A 13,792-nucleotide genomic window follows, 5' to 3' on the forward strand; every position below is an offset into this window, starting at 1 on the left:
GTTGGTGGTCAGTGCCAGGTTGGTGGTCAGTGGCAGGTTGGTGGTCAGTGTCAGGTTGGTGGTCAGTGGTGGTTAGTGGCAGGTTGGTGGTCAGTGGCAGGTTGGTGGTCAGTGGTGGTTAGTGGCAAGTTGGTGGTCAGTGGCAGGTTGGTGGTCAGTGGCAGGTTGGTGGTCAGTGGTGGTTAGTGGCAGGATGGTGGTCAGTGGCAGGTTGGTGGCCAGTGGCAGGTTGGTGGTCAGTGGTGGTCAGTGGCAGGTTGGTCGTCAGTGGTGGTTAGTGGCAGGTTGGTGGTCAGTGGCAGGTTGGTGGTCAGTGGCACGTTGGTGGTCAGTGGTGGTTAGTGGCAGGTTGGTGGTCAGTGGCAGGTTGGTGGTCAGTGGCAGGTTGGTGGTCAGTGGTGGTTAGTGGCAGGTTGGTGGTCAGTGGCAAGCTGGTGGTCAGTGGCAGGTTGGTGGTCAGTGCCAGGTTGGTGGTCAGTGGCAGGTTGGTGGTTAGTGGCAGGTTGGTGATCAGTGGCAGGTTGGTGGTCAGTGGCAGGTTGGTGATCAGTGGCAGGTTGGTGGTCAGTGGCAGGTTGGTGGTGGTCAGTGGCAGGTTGGTGATCAGTGGCAGGTTGGTGGTCAGTGGCAGGTTGGTGGTGGTCAGTGGCAGGTTGGCAGGTTGGTGGTCAGTGGCAGGTTGGTGGTCAGTGGCAGGTTGGTGGTTAGTGGCAGGTTGGTGGTTAGTGGCAGGTTGGTGGTCAGTGGCAGGTTGGTGGTCAGTGGCAGGTTGGTGGTCAGTGGTGGTTAGTGGCAGGTTGGTGGTCAGTGGCAGTTTGGTGGTCAGTGGCAGGTTGGTGGTCAGTGGTGGTTAGTGGCAGGTTGGTGGTCAGTGGCAGGTTGGTCAGTGGTGGTCAGTGGCAGGTTGGTGGTCAGTGGCAAGCTGGTGGTCAGTGGCAGGTTGGTGGTCAGTGCCAGGTTGGTGGTCAGTGGTGGTTTGTGGCAGGTTGGTGGTCAGTGGCAGGTTGGTGGTCAGTGGCAGGTTGGTGGTCAATGGTGGTTAGTGGCAGGTTGGTGGTCAGTGGCAGGTTGGTGGTCAGTGGCAGGTTGGTTGTCAGTGGCAGGTTGGTGGTCAGTGGCAGGTTGGTGGTCAGTGTTGGTTAGTGGCAGGTTGGTGGTCAGTGGCAGGTTGGTGGTCAGTGGCAGGTTGGTGGTCAGTGGTGGTTAGTGGCAGGTTGGTGGTCAGTGGCAAGCTGGTGGTCAGTGGCAGGTTGGTGGTCAGTGCCAGGTTGGTGGTCAGTGTCAGGTTGGTGGTCAGTGGTGGTTAGTGGCAGGTTGGTGGTCAGTGGCAGGTTGGTGGTCAGTGGCAGGTTGGTGGTCAGTGGCAGGTTGGTGGTCAGTGGTGGTTAGTGGCAGGTTGGTGGTCAGTGGCAAGCTGGTGGTCAGTGGCAGGTTGGTGGTCAGTGGTGGTTAGTGGCAGGATGGTGGTCAGTGGCAGGTTGGTGGCCAGTGGCAGGTTGGTGGTCAGTGGTGGTCAGTGGCAGGTTGGTGGTCAGTGGTGGTTAGTGGCAAGTTGGTGGTCAGTGGCAGGTTGGTGGTCAGTGGTGGTTAGTGGCAGGATGGTGGTCAGTGGCAGGTTGGTGGCCAGTGGCAGGTTGGTGGTCAGTGGTGGTCAGTGGCAGGTTGGTGGTCAGTGGTGATCAGTGGCAGGTTGGTGGTCAGTGGTGGTTAGTGGCAGGTTGGTGGTCAGTGGCAGGTTGGTGGTCAGTGGCAGGTTGGTGGTCAGTGGCAGGTTGGTGGTCAGTGGTGGTTAGTGGCAGGTTGGTGGTCAGTGGCAGGTTGGTGGTCAGTGGCAGGTTGGGGGTGGTCAGTGGCAGGTTGGCAGGTTGGTGGTCAGTGGCAGGTTGGTGGTCAGTGGCAGGTTGGTGGTTAGTGGCAGGTTGGTGGTTAGTGGCAGGTTGGTGGTCAGTGGTGGTTAGTGGCAGGTTGGTGGTCAGTGGCAGGTTGGTGGTCAGTGGCAGGTTGGTGGTCAGCGGCAGGTTGGTGGTCAGTGGTGGTTAGTGGCAGGTTGGTGGTCAGTGGCAGGTTGGTGGTCAGTGGCAGGTTGGTTGTCAGTGGCAGGTTGGTGGTCAGTGGCAGGTTGGTGGTCAGTGGCAGGTTGGTGGTCAGTGGCAGGTTGGTGGTCAGTGGTGGTTAGTGGCAGGTTGGTGGTCAGTGGCAGGTTGGTGGTCAGTGGCAGGTTGGTGGTCAGTGTCAGGTTGGTGGTCAGTGGTGGTTAGTGGCAGGTTGGTGGTCAGTGGTGGTTAGTGGCAAGTTGGTGGTCAGTGGCAGGTTGGTGGTCAGTGGCAGGTTGGTGGTCAGTGGTGGTTAGTGGCAGGATGGTGGTCAGTGGCAGGTTGGTGGCCAGTGGCAGGTTGGTGGTCAGTGGTGGTCAGTGGCAGGTTGGTCGTCAGTGGTGGTTAGTGGCAGGTTGGTGGTCAGTGGCAGGTTGGTGGTCAGTGGCACGTTGGTGGTCAGTGGTGGTTAGTGGCAGGTTGGTGGTCAGTGGCAGGTTGGTGGTCAGTGGCAGGTTGGTGGTCAGTGGTGGTTAGTGGCAGGTTGGTGGTCAGTGGCAAGCTGGTGGTCAGTGGCAGGTTGGTGGTCAGTGCCAGGTTGGTGGTCAGTGGCAGGTTGGTGGTTAGTGGCAGGTTGGTGATCAGTGGCAGGTTGGTGGTCAGTGGCAGGTTGGTGATCAGTGGCAGGTTGGTGGTCAGTGGCAGGTTGGTGGTGGTCAGTGGCAGGTTGGTGATCAGTGGCAGGTTGGTGGTCAGTGGCAGGTTGGTGGTGGTCAGTGGCAGGTTGGCAGGTTGGTGGTCAGTGGCAGGTTGGTGGTCAGTGGCAGGTTGGTGGTTAGTGGCAGGTTGGTGGTTAGTGGCAGGTTGGTGGTCAGTGGCAGGTTGGTGGTCAGTGGCAGGTTGGTGGTCAGTGGTGGTTAGTGGCAGGTTGGTGGTCAGTGGCAGTTTGGTGGTCAGTGGCAGGTTGGTGGTCAGTGGTGGTTAGTGGCAGGTTGGTGGTCAGTGGCAGGTTGGTCAGTGGTGGTCAGTGGCAGGTTGGTGGTCAGTGGCAAGCTGGTGGTCAGTGGCAGGTTGGTGGTCAGTGCCAGGTTGGTGGTCAGTGGTGGTTTGTGGCAGGTTGGTGGTCAGTGGCAGGTTGGTGGTCAGTGGCAGGTTGGTGGTCAATGGTGGTTAGTGGCAGGTTGGTGGTCAGTGGCAGGTTGGTGGTCAGTGGCAGGTTGGTTGTCAGTGGCAGGTTGGTGGTCAGTGGCAGGTTGGTGGTCAGTGTTGGTTAGTGGCAGGTTGGTGGTCAGTGGCAGGTTGGTGGTCAGTGGCAGGTTGGTGGTCAGTGGTGGTTAGTGGCAGGTTGGTGGTCAGTGGCAAGCTGGTGGTCAGTGGCAGGTTGGTGGTCAGTGCCAGGTTGGTGGTCAGTGTCAGGTTGGTGGTCAGTGGTGGTTAGTGGCAGGTTGGTGGTCAGTGGCAGGTTGGTGGTCAGTGGCAGGTTGGTGGTCAGTGGCAGGTTGGTGGTCAGTGGTGGTTAGTGGCAGGTTGGTGGTCAGTGGCAAGCTGGTGGTCAGTGGCAGGTTGGTGGTCAGTGGTGGTTAGTGGCAGGATGGTGGTCAGTGGCAGGTTGGTGGCCAGTGGCAGGTTGGTGGTCAGTGGTGGTCAGTGGCAGGTTGGTGGTCAGTGGTGGTTAGTGGCAAGTTGGTGGTCAGTGGCAGGTTGGTGGTCAGTGGTGGTTAGTGGCAGGATGGTGGTCAGTGGCAGGTTGGTGGCCAGTGGCAGGTTGGTGGTCAGTGGTGGTCAGTGGCAGGTTGGTGGTCAGTGGTGATCAGTGGCAGGTTGGTGGTCAGTGGTGGTTAGTGGCAGGTTGGTGGTCAGTGGCAGGTTGGTGGTCAGTGGCAGGTTGGTGGTCAGTGGCAGGTTGGTGGTCAGTGGTGGTTAGTGGCAGGTTGGTGGTCAGTGGCAGGTTGGTGGTCAGTGGCAGGTTGGTGGTGGTCAGTGGCAGGTTGGCAGGTTGGTGGTCAGTGGCAGGTTGGTGGTCAGTGGCAGGTTGGTGGTTAGTGGCAGGTTGGTGGTTAGTGGCAGGTTGGTGGTCAGTGGTGGTTAGTGGCAGGTTGGTGGTCAGTGGCAGGTTGGTGGTCAGTGGCAGGTTGGTGGTCAGCGGCAGGTTGGTGGTCAGTGGTGGTTAGTGGCAGGTTGGTGGTCAGTGGCAGGTTGGTGGTCAGTGGCAGGTTGGTTGTCAGTGGCAGGTTGGTGGTCAGTGGCAGGTTGGTGGTCAGTGGCAGGTTGGTGGTCAGTGGCAGGTTGGTGGTCAGTGGTGGTTAGTGGCAGGTTGGTGGTCAGTGGCAGGTTGGTGGTCAGTGGCAGGTTGGTGGTCAGTGGCAGGTTGGTGGTCATTGGTGGTTAGTGCCAGGTTGGTGGTCAGCGGCAAGCTGGTGGTCAGTGGCAGGTTGGTGGTCAGTGCCAGGTTGGTGGTCAGTGGCAGGTTGGTGGTTAGTGGCAGGTTGGTGGTCAGTGGCAGGTTGGTGGTGGTCAGTGGCAGGTTGGCAGGTTGGTGGTCAGTGGCAAGTTGGTGGTCAGTGGCAGGTTGGTGGTTAGTGGCAGGTTGGTGGTTAGTGGCAGGTTGGTGGTCAGTGGCAGGTTGGTGGTCAGTGGCAGGTTGGTGGTCAGTGGTGGTTAGTGGCAGGTTGGTGGTCAGTGGCAGGTTGGTGGTCAGTGGTGGTTAGTGGCAGGTTGGTGGTCAGTGGCAGGTTGGTCAGTGGTGGTTAGTGGCAGGTTGGTGGTTAGTGGCAGGTTGGTGGTCAGTGGTGGTTAGTGGCAGGTTGGTGGTCAGTGGCAGGTTGGTGGTCAGTGGCAGGTTGGTGGTCAATGGTGGTTAGTGGCAGGTTGGTGGTCAGTGGCAGGTTGGTGGTCAGTGGCAGGTTGGTTGTCAGTGGCAGGTTGGTGGTCAGTGGCAGGTTGGTGGTCAGTGGCAAGCTGGTGGTCAGTGGCAGGTTGGTGGTCAGTGCCAGGTTGGTGGTCAGTGCCAGGTTGGTGGTCAGTGCCAGGTTGGTGGTCAGTGTCAGGTTGGTGGTCAGTGGTGGTTAGTGGCAGGTTGGTGGTCAGTGGCAGGTTGGTGGTCAGTGGCAGGTTGGTGGTCAGTGGTGGTTAGTGGCAGGTTGGTGGTCAGTGGCAAGCTGGTGGTCAGTGGCAGGTTGGTGGTCAGTGCCAGGTTGGTGGTCAGTGGCAGGTTGGTGGTCAGTGTCAGGTTGGTGGTCAGTGGTGGTGAGTGGCAGGTTGGTGGTCAGTGGCAGGTTGGTGGTCAGTGGTGGTTAGTGGCAAGTTGGTGGTCAGTGGCAAGCTGGTGGTCAGTGGCAGGTTGGTGGTCAGTGCCAGGTTGGTGGTCAGTGCCAGGTTGGTGGTCAGTGGCAGGTTGGTGGTCAGTGTCAGGTTGGTGGTCAGTGGTGGTTAGTGGCAGGTTGGTGGTCAGTGGCAGGTTGGTGGTCAGTGGCAGGTTGGTGGTCAGTGGCAGGTTGGTGGTCAGTGGTGGTTAGTGGCAGGTTGGTGGTCAGTGGCAAGCTGGTGGTCAGTGGCAGGTTGGTGGTCAGTGCCAGGTTGGTGGTCAGTGGCAGGTTGGTGGTCAGTGTCAGGTTGGTGGTCAGTGGTGGTTAGTGGCAGGTTGGTGGTCAGTGGCAGGTTGGTGGTCAGTGGTGGTTAGTGGCAAGTTGGTGGTCAGTGGCAGGTTGGTGGTCAGTGGCAGGTTGGTGGTCAGTGGTGGTTAGTGGCAGGATGGTGGTCAGTGGCAGGTTGGTGGCCAGTGGCAGGTTGGTGGTCAGTGGTGGTCAGTGGCAGGTTGGTGGTCAGTGGTGGTTAGTGGCAGGTTGGTGGTCAGTGGCAGGTTGGTGGTCAGTGGCATGTTGGTGGTCAGTGGTGGTTAGTGGCAGGTTGGTGGTCAGTGGCAGGTTGGTGGTCAGTGGTGGTTAGTGGCAGGTTGGTGGTCAGTGGCAAGCTGGTGGTCAGTGGCAGGTTGGTGGTCAGTGGCAGGTTGGTGGTGGTCAGTGGCAGGTTGGCAGGTTGGTGGTCAGTGGCAGGTTGGTGGTCAGTGGCAGGTTGGTGGTTAGTGGCAGGTTGGTGGTTAGTGGCAGGTTGGTGGTCAGTGGTGGTTAGTGTCAGGTTGGTGGTCAGTGGCAGGTTGGTGGTCAGTGGCAGGTTGGTGGTCAGTGGTGGTTAGAGGCAGGTTGGTGGTCAGTGGCAGGTTGGTCAGTGGTGGTTAGTGGCAGGTTGGTGGTTAGTGGCAGGTTGGTGTTCAGTGGTGGTTAGTGGCAGGTTGGTGGTCAGTGGCAGGTTGGTGGTCAGTGGAATGTTGGTGGTCAGTGGCAGGTTGGTGGTCAGTGGCAGGTTGGTGGTCAGTGGTGGTTAGTGGCAGGTTGGTGGTCAGTGGCAAGCTGGTGGTCAGTGGCAGGTTGGTGGTCAGTGCCAGGTTGGTGGTCAGTGGCAGGTTGGTGGTTAGTGGCAGGTTGGTGATCAGTGGCAGGTTGGTGGTCAGTGGCAGGTTGGTGATCAGTGGCAGGTTGGTGGTGGTCAGTGGCAGGTTGGCAGGTTGGTGGTCAGTGGCAGGTTGGTGGTCAGTAGCAGGTTGGTGGTTAGTGGCAGGTTGGTGGTTAGTGGCAGGTTGGTGGTCAGTGGCAGGTTGGTGGTCAGTGGCAGGTTGGTGGTCAGTGGTGGTTAGTGGCAGGTTGGTGGTCAGTGGCAGTTTGGTGGTCAGTGGCAGGTTGGTGGTCAGTGGTGGTTAGTGGCAGGTTGGTGGTCAGTGGCAGGTTGGTCAGTGGTGGTCAGTGGCAGGTTGGTGGTCAGTGGCAAGCTGGTGGTCAGTGGCAGGTTGGTGGTCAGTGCCAGGTTAGTGGTCAGTGGTGGTTAGTGGCAGGTTGGTGGTCAGTGGCAGGTTGGTGGTCAGTGGCAGGTTGGTGGTCAATGGTGGTTAGTGGCAGGTTGGTGGTCAGTGGCAGGTTGGTGGTCAGTGGCAGGTTGGTTGTCAGTGGCAGGTTGGTGGTCAGTGGTAGGTTGGTGGTCAGTGGTGGTCAGTGGTGGTCAGTGGCAGGTTGGTGGTCAGTGGCAGGTTGGTGGTCAGTGGCGGTTAGTGGCAGGTTGGTGGTCAGTGGCAAGCTGGTGGTCAGTGGCAGGTTGGTGGTCAGTGCCAGGTTGGTGGTCAGTGGCAGGTTGGTGGTTAGTGGCAGGTTGGTGATCAGTGGCAGGTTGGTGGTCAGTGGCAGGTTGGTGATCAGTGGCAGGTTGGTGGTCAGTGGCAGGTTGGTGGTGGTCAGTGGCAGGTTGGTGATCAGTGGCAGGTTGGTGGTCAGTGGCAGGTTGGTGGTGGTCAGTGGCAGGTTGGCAGGTTGGTGGTCAGTGGCAGGTTGGTGGTCAGTGGCAGGTTGGTGGTTAGTGGCAGGTTGGTGGTTAGTGGCAGGTTGGTGGTCAGTGGCAGGTTGGTGGTCAGTGGCAGGTTGGTGGTCAGTGGTGGTTAGTGGCAGGTTGGTGGTCAGTGGCAGTTTGGTGGTCAGTGGCAGGTTGGTGGTCAGTGGTGGTTAGTGGCAGGTTGGTGGTCAGTGGCAGGTTGGTCAGTGGTGGTCAGTGGCAGGTTGGTGGTCAGTGGCAAGCTGGTGGTCAGTGGCAGGTTGGTGGTCAGTGCCAGGTTGGTGGTCAGTGGTGGTTAGTGGCAGGTTGGTGGTCAGTGGCAGGTTGGTGGTCAGTGGCAGGTTGGTGGTCAATGGTGGTTAGTGGCAGGTTGGTGGTCAGTGGCAGGTTGGTGGTCAGTGGCAGGTTGGTTGTCAGTGGCAGGTTGGTGGTCAGTGTTGGTTAGTGGCAGGTTGGTGGTCAGTGGCAGGTTGGTGGTCAGTGGCAGGTTGGTGGTCAGTGGCAGGTTGGTGGTCAGTGGTGGTTAGTGGCAGGTTGGTGGTCAGTGGCAAGCTGGTGGTCAGTGGCAGGTTGGTGGTCAGTGCCAGGTTGGTGGTCAGTGGCAGGTTGGTGGTCAGTGTCAGGTTGGTGGTCAGTGGTGGTCAGTGGCAGGTTGGTGGTCAGTGGCAGGTTGGTGGTCAGTGGCAGGTTGGTGGTCAGTGGCAGGTTGGTGGTCAGTGGTGGTTAGTGGCAGGTTGGTGGTCAGTGGCAAGCTGGTGGTCAGTGGCAGGTTGGTGGTCAGTGGTGGTTAGTGGCAGGATGGTGGTCAGTGGCAGGTTGGTGGCCAGTGGCAGGTTGGTGGTCAGTGGTGGTCAGTGGCAGGTTGGTGGTCAGTGGTGGTTAGTGGCAAGTTGGTGGTCAGTGGCAGGTTGGTGGTCAGTGGTGGTTAGTGGCAGGTTGGTGGTCAGTGGCAGGTTGGTGGTCAGTGGCAGGTTGGTGGTCAGTGGCAGGTTGGTGGTCAGTGGTGGTTAGTGGCAGGTTGGTGGTCAGTGGCAGGTTGGTGGTCAGTGGCAGGTTGGTGGTGGTCAGTGGCAGGTTGGCAGGTTGGTGGTCAGTGGCAGGTTGGTGGTCAGTGGCAGGTTGGTGGTTAGTGGCAGGTTGGTGGTTAGTGGCAGGTTGGTGGTCAATGGTGGTTAGTGGCAGGTTGGTGGTCAGTGGCAGGTTGGTGGTCAGTGGCAGGTTGGTTGTCAGTGGCAGGTTGGTGGTTAGTGGCAGGTTGGTGGTCAGTGGCAGGTTGGTGGTCAGTGGCAGGTTGGTGGTCAATGGTGGTTAGTGGCAGGTTGGTGGTCAGTGGCAGGTTGGTTGTCAGTGGCAGGTTGGTGGTCAGTGGTAGGTTGGTGGTCAGTGGTGGTCAGTGGTGGTCAGTGGCAGGTTGGTGGTCAGTGGCAGGTTGGTGGTCAGTGGCGGTTAGTGGCAGGTTGGTGGTCAGTGGCAAGCTGGTGGTCAGTGGCAGGTTGGTGGTCAGTGCCAGGTTGGTGGTCAGTGGCAGGTTGGTGGTTAGTGGCAGGTTGGTGATCAGTGGCAGGTTGGTGGTCAGTGGCAGGTTGGTGATCAGTGGCAGGTTGGTGGTCAGTGGCAGGTTGGTGGTGGTCAGTGGCAGGTTGGTGATCAGTGGCAGGTTGGTGGTCAGTGGCAGGTTGGTGGTGGTCAGTGGCAGGTTGGCAGGTTGGTGGTCAGTGGCAGGTTGGTGGTCAGTGGCAGGTTGGTGGTTAGTGGCAGGTTGGTGGTTAGTGGCAGGTTGGTGGTCAGTGGCAGGTTGGTGGTCAGTGGCAGGTTGGTGGTCAGTGGTGGTTAGTGGCAGGTTGGTGGTCAGTGGCAGTTTGGTGGTCAGTGGCAGGTTGGTGGTCAGTGGTGGTTAGTGGCAGGTTGGTGGTCAGTGGCAGGTTGGTCAGTGGTGGTCAGTGGCAGGTTGGTGGTCAGTGGCAAGCTGGTGGTCAGTGGCAGGTTGGTGGTCAGTGCCAGGTTGGTGGTCAGTGGTGGTTAGTGGCAGGTTGGTGGTCAGTGGCAGGTTGGTGGTCAATGGTGGTTAGTGGCAGGTTGGTGGTCAGTGGCAGGTTGGTGGTCAGTGGCAGGTTGGTTGTCAGTGGCAGGTTGGTGGTCAGTGTTGGTTAGTGGCAGGTTGGTGGTCAGTGGCAGGTTGGTGGTCAGTGGCAGGTTGGTGGTCAGTGGCAGGTTGGTGGTCAGTGGTGGTTAGTGGCAGGTTGGTGGTCAGTGGCAAGCTGGTGGTCAGTGGCAGGTTGGTGGTCAGTGCCAGGTTGGTGGTCAGTGGCAGGTTGGTGGTCAGTGTCAGGTTGGTGGTCAGTGGTGGTTAGTGGCAGGTTGGTGGTCAGTGGCAGGTTGGTGGTCAGTGGCAGGTTGGTGGTCAGTGGCAGGTTGGTGGTCAGTGGTGGTTAGTGGCAGGTTGGTGGTCAGTGGCAAGCTGGTGGTCAGTGGCAGGTTGGTGGTCAGTGGTGGTTAGTGGCAGGATGGTGGTCAGTGGCAGGTTGGTGGCCAGTGGCAGGTTGGTGGTCAGTGGTGGTCAGTGGCAGGTTGGTGGTCAGTGGTGGTTAGTGGCAAGTTGGTGGTCAGTGGCAGGTTGGTGGTCAGTGGTGGTTAGTGGCAGGATGGTGGTCAGTGGCAGGTTGGTGGCCAGTGGCAGGTTGGTGGTCAGTGGTGGTCAGTGGCAGGTTGGTGGTCAGTGGTGATCAGTGGCAGGTTGGTGGTCAGTGGTGGTTAGTGGCAGGTTGGTGGTCAGTGGCAGGTTGGTGGTCAGTGGCAGGTTGGTGGTCAGTGGCAGGTTGGTGGTCAGTGGTGGTTAGTGGCAGGTTGGTGGTCAGTGGCAGGTTGGTGGTCAGTGGCAGGTTGGTGGTGGTCAGTGGCAGGTTGGCAGGTTGGTGGTCAGTGGCAGGTTGGTGGTCAGTGGCAGGTTGGTGGTTAGTGGCAGGTTGGTGGTTAGTGGCAGGTTGGTGGTCAATGGTGGTTAGTGGCAGGTTGGTGGTCAGTGGCAGGTTGGTGGTCAGTGGCAGGTTGGTTGTCAGTGGCAGGTTGGTGGTCAGTGGCAGGTTGGTGGTCAGTGTTGGTTAGTGGCAGGTTGGTGGTCAGTGGCAGGTTGGTGGTCAGTGGCAGGTTGGTGGTCAGTGGCAGGTTGGTGGTCAGTGGTGGTTAGTGGCAGGTTGGTGGTCAGTGGCAAGCTGGTGGTCAGTGGCAGGTTGGTGGTCAGTGGTGGTTAGTGGCAGGATGGTGGTCAGTGGCAGGTTGGTGGCCAGTGGCAGGTTGGTGGTCAGTGGTGGTCAGTGGCAGGTTGGTGGTCAGTGGTGGTTAGTGGCAAGTTGGTGGTCAGTGGCAGGTTGGTGGTCAGTGGTGGTTAGTGGCAGGATGGTGGTCAGTGGCAGGTTGGTGGCCAGTGGCAGGTTGGTGGTCAGTGGTGGTCAGTGGCAGGTTGTTGGTCAGTGGTGATCAGTGGCAGGTTGGTGGTCAGTGGTGGTTAGTGGCAGGTTGGTGGTCAGTGGCAGGTTGGTGGTCAGTGGCAGGTTGGTGGTCAGTGGCAGGTTGGTGGTCAGTGGTGGTTAGTGGCAGGTTGGTGGTCAGTGGCAGGTTGGTGGTCAGTGGCAGGTTGGTGGTGGTCAGTGGCAGGTTGGCAGGTTGGTGGTCAGTGGCAGGTTGGTGGTCAGTGGCAGGTTGGTGGTTAGTGGCAGGTTGGTGGTTAGTGGCAGGTTGGTGGTCAGTGGTGGTTAGTGGCAGGTTGGTGGTCAGTGGCAGGTTGGTGGTCAGTGGCAGGTTGGTGGTCAGCGGCAGGTTGGTGGTCAGTGGTGGTTAGTGGCAGGTTGGTGGTCAGTGGCAGGTTGGTGGTCAGTGGCAGGTTGGTTGTCAGTGGCAGGTTGGTGGTCAGTGGCAGGTTGGTGGTCAGTGGCAGGTTGGTGGTCAGTGGTGGTTAGTGGCAGGTTGGTGGTCAGTGGCAGGTTGGTGGTCAGTGGCAGGTTGGTGGTCAGTGGCAGGTTGGTGGTCATTGGTGGTTAGTGCCAGGTTGGTGGTCAGTGGCAAGCTGGTGGTCAGTGGCAGGTTGGTGGTCAGTGCCAGGTTGGTGGTCAGTGGCAGGTTGGTGGTTAGTGGCAGGTTGGTGGTCAGTGGCAGGTTGGTGGTGGTCAGTGGCAGGTTGGCAGGTTGGTGGTCAGTGGCAAGTTGGTGGTCAGTGGCAGGTTGGTGGTTAGTGGCAGGTTGGTGGTTAGTGGCAGGTTGGTGGTCAGTGGCAGGTTGGTGGTCAGTGGCAGGTTGGTGGTCAGTGGTGGTTAGTGGCAGGTTGGTGGTCAGTGGCAGGTTGGTGGTCAGTGGTGGTTAGTGGCAGGTTGGTGGTCAGTGGCAGGTTGGTCAGTGGTGGTTAGTGGCAGGTTGGTGGTTAGTGGCAGGTTGGTGGTCAGTGGTGGTTAGTGGCAGGTTGGTGGTCAGTGGCAGGTTGGTGGTCAGTGGCAGGTTGGTGGTCAATGGTGGTTAGTGGCAGGTTGGTGGTCAGTGGCAGGTTGGTGGTCAGTGGCAGGTTGGTGGTCAGTGGCAGGTTGGTGGTCAGTGGCAGGTTGGTGGTCAGTGGCAAGCTGGTGGTCAGTGGCAGGTTGGTGGTCAGTGCCAGGTTGGTGGTCAGTGCCAGGTTGGTGGTCAGTGCCAGGTTGGTGGTCAGTGCCAGGTTGGTGGTCAGTGTCAGGTTGGTGGTCAGTGGTGGTTAGTGGCAGGTTGGTGGTCAGTGGCAGGTTGGTGGTCAGTGGCAGGTTGGTGGTCAGTGGTGGTTAGTGGCAGGTTGGTGGTCAGTGGCAAGCTGGTGGTCAGTGGCAGGTTGGTGGTCAGTGCCAGGTTGGTGGTCAGTGGCAGGTTGGTGGTCAGTGTCAGGTTGGTGGTCAGTGGTGGTTAGTGGCAGGTTGGTGGTCAGTGGCAGGTTGGTGGTCAGTGGTGGTTAGTGGCAAGTTGGTGGTCAGTGGCAAGCTGGTGGTCAGTGGCAGGTTGGTGGTCAGTGCCAGGTTGGTGGTCAGTGCCAGGTTGGTGGTCAGTGGCAGGTTGGTGGTCAGTGTCAGGTTGGTGGTCAGTGGTGGTTAGTGGCAGGTTGGTGGTCAGTGGCAGGTTGGTGGTCAGTGGCAGGTTGGTGGTCAGTGGCAGGTTGGTGGTCAGTGGTGGTTAGTGGCAGGTTGGTGGTCAGTGGCAAGCTGGTGGTCAGTGGCAGGTTGGTGGTCAGTGCCAGGTTGGTGGTCAGTGGCAGGTTGGTGGTCAGTGTCAGGTTGGTGGTCAGTGGTGGTTAGTGGCAGGTTGGTGGTCAGTGGCAGGTTGGTGGTCAGTGGTGGTTAGTGGCAAGTTGGTGGTCAGTGGCAGGTTGGTGGTCAGTGGCAGGTTGGTGGTCAGTGGTGGTTAGTGGCAGGATGGTGGTCAGTGGCAGGTTGGTGGCCAGTGGCAGGTTGGTGGTCAGTGGTGGTCAGTGGCAGGTTGGTCGTCAGTGGTGGTTAGTGGCAGGTTGGTGGTCAGTGGCAGGTTGGTGGTCAGTGGCACGTTGGTGGTCAGTGGTGGTTAGTGGCAGGTTGGTGGTCAGTGGCAGGTTGGTGGTCAGTGGCAGGTTGGTGGTCAGTGGTGGTTAGTGGCAGGTTGGTGGTCAGTGGCAAGCTGGTGGTCAGTGGCAGGTTGGTGGTCAGTGCCAGGTTGGTGGTCAGTGGCAGGTTGGTGGTTAGTGGCAGGTTGGTGATCAGTGGCAGGTTGGTGGTCAGTGGCAGGTTGGTGATCAGTGGCAGGTTGGTGGTCAGTGGCAGGTTGGTGGTGGTCAGTGGCAGGTTGGTGATCAGTGGCAGGTTGGTGGTCAGTGGCAGGTTGGTGGTGGTCAGTGGCAGGTTGGCAGGTTGGTGGTCAGTGGCAGGTTGGTGGTCAGTGGCAGGTTGGTGGTTAGTGGCAGGTTGGTGGTTAGTGGCAGGTTGGTGGTCAGTGGCAGGTTGGTGGTCAGTGGCAGGTTGGTGGTCAGTGGTGGTTAGTGGCAGGTTGGTGGTCAGTGGCAGTTTGGTGGTCAGTGGCAGGTTGGTGGTCAGTGGTGGTTAGTGGCAGGTTGGTGGTCAGTGGCAGGTTGGTCAGTGGTGGTCAGTGGCAGGTTGGTGGTCAGTGGCAAGCTGGTGGTCAGTGGCAGGTTGGTGGTCAGTGCCAGGTTGGTGGTCAGTGGTGGTTTGTGGCAGGTTGGTGGTCAGTGGCAGGTTGGTGGTCAGTGGCAGGTTGGTGGTCAATGGTGGTTAGTGGCAGGTTGGTGGTCAGTGGCAGGTTGGTGGTCAGTGGCAGGTTGGTTGTCAGTGGCAGGTTGGTGGTCAGTGGCAGGTTGGTGGTCAGTGTTGGTTAGTGGCAGGTTGGTGGTCAGTGGC

General features: G+C 59.2%; 1 protein-coding gene across 1 annotated transcript in view; it reads right to left on the reverse strand.

The window, feature by feature from the left end:
- LOC310867488 (extracellular calcium-sensing receptor-like) overlaps positions 1-13,792 on the reverse strand; it is a gene marked incomplete at both ends in the record, with an annotated part of 63,806 nt that overhangs the window by 13,180 nt on the left and 36,834 nt on the right. The window lies entirely within an intron of this gene.

The sequence above is a fragment of the Protomyctophum parallelum genome (assembly GCF_964188405.1).
Source record: "Protomyctophum parallelum genome assembly, chromosome: 12".
Lineage (NCBI taxonomy): Eukaryota > Metazoa > Chordata > Actinopteri > Myctophiformes > Myctophidae > Protomyctophum > Protomyctophum parallelum.